The sequence below is a fragment of the Anoplophora glabripennis genome, unplaced genomic scaffold (assembly GCF_000390285.2).
Source record: "Anoplophora glabripennis isolate ALB-LARVAE unplaced genomic scaffold, Agla_2.0 scaffold3103, whole genome shotgun sequence".
In the NCBI taxonomy this organism is placed as follows: Eukaryota; Metazoa; Arthropoda; class Insecta; order Coleoptera; family Cerambycidae; genus Anoplophora; species Anoplophora glabripennis.
Window position 1 is genome coordinate 1 of NW_019419255.1, and position 2,239 is coordinate 2,239.

Sequence of the window (2,239 nt, forward strand, 5' to 3'; positions counted from 1 at the left end):
GGTATAATTTAGGCAACCAGAAATGCATCAGTTTCCATCCTTAAACAAGGGAGCAACGGTTTTTCATCCTTTCCAAGGGATGGTACGTCTTCCTATACAAACCTCGCCTAAATTTATATAGCCTCTGTGAATACACGTACAGGCCAGGCCAGGGTAGACGAGCATCGTGAATCTTCCCTGGATGATCACCCATCCAAGTATTAACCACGATCAGTGTTGCTCGACTTTTCATATCAATGATATGAATTGAGTCAGTTATTTGTTGTAAAATCAGTGCCATTACAGAAACACACACTTTTGTATTAGATTGTTTAATTTCTACAAATAAACTTAAATTTTCAATATAGTAAATAAATTAGGTAAATTATAGAAAATCAGTATTATTATATTGAAATACTTAATAAAACACACACTGTCATGCAGATATACACTATGCATACAATTATATATAGGTATATATATATATATATATATATACAGGGTGTCCCGTTTAAAACTCCCCAGCTGGTTATCTAGAAAACGGAAAAGATAAATGATTTCTGAAAAATCCACCATCTAGTTTCAATAAATGGCTTTACTTGTGAGTACAAATCCCGTTCCTGATACAAACAATTTTCGAAAAGCCACTAGTTTCCGGGATACTTGGATTTGAGGTAATTTTATTTCCAGGAGGAAGATTTTTTTTTAAGTTAAGTTTTCAGGCATAACTACTGCAGATTATCGTCGTATTAGATTGCTTTGAATAAAACAGTGATTAATTAATTTTATTTAACTATTAGATATCACAGGAAATTACTTTATTTAATCTTGTTTACGCAAATCATAGTCTTTTCGATCAAGATAAAGGAATATTTATTTAATAAAAACTGATGCAAAATTAACAAAAATTACAAATAAACGATACTAAATTAACATAATACACGAGTCAGAATAATTGTTCAAAATTGCCGCCATTCTCATGAATAGATATATAATTCATATCTTTTTTTAAGTGCGGTATCAGTTGCCCGTAATAAAACATTTCGAGGAATAGATGCACAGCTCGCATAAATTTTATTGCACAGGTCAGCCAAGTCTTCAATTTCTGTTTGGTAAATGAGGTTCTTTAGGTAACCCCACAAGAAAAAATCGAGTGGGGTCAAATCAGGAATGCGGGCAGGCCACCTTATTGGACCATTGGTGCCTATCGCCCCTGAAAATATTCATGAAGAAAATTTTGAACCCTACTTTCGTTATGAGCTCGTGCCCCGTCTTGTTGGAACAAGATATTTTGTCTCATAACTAAAGGAACTTCTTCCAAAAGAACATTTAGTTGGGTCTGAAGGAATTGTAAATAATTGCGACCGTTCAAATTTTCCTCATATAAATATGTCATTAATAATACCACACCATACATTTATAGAAAACGTGATTTGGAAATGTCTGTCTTTGGTCCATCTAGGGTTACTGTCATGCCAGAAATGGCTATTATGTCTATTCAAAATGCCATTTTTTGTAAATCGACTCTGGTCAGTCCATATAATGTTATTTAAAACTGGTCGTTTTCTTGAGCCTTTATTTCCATTTCTGCAATAAAATTTAGTCTTCGTAGCATATCACCAGGACGTAAATTATGTAAAAGATGCATTTTGTGAGGATGATACGTATTTTGCTTCAAGATATTATGGACCGATGTTCCGGAAATCCCCGTTTCTTGTTGTATATCTCACACCGAGGTATGTGGATTAGTTTCAACCTTACCTAATACCACGCCATTGTTTCTATCATTTGTAACAGTGTTTCTACGATGCTTCTTTTTGTTAAAAGGACCACAATGAAGCAAATTCGTCGATAAAGACAAAAAGGTTTTATGATCGGTATGTCGACGGTTTGGGTAACGTAAAGTCTTTCTGCTTCTCTGGAATTTCTACGGCATTCACCGAATATTAAAATTACGTCGAGCTTTTCTTCATTCGTGTATTGAACCATACTGAATAAATGTTAAATGTGTCAAAGTTGAGGGTGTAGACTTGTAGTTATGGTAATAGTAATATGTAATCAACTTTGACACTTCGAGAAAACAAAAAAAGGTTCAAGAAAACGACCAGTTTTTAAATAACATTATATGGACTGACTATGGAAATTATTTGTAATTTTTGTTAATTTTGCATCAGTTTTTGTTAAATAAATATTACTTTATCTTGATCGAAAAGACTATGATTTGCGTAAACAAGATTAAAAAAAGAATGATAATGCTATT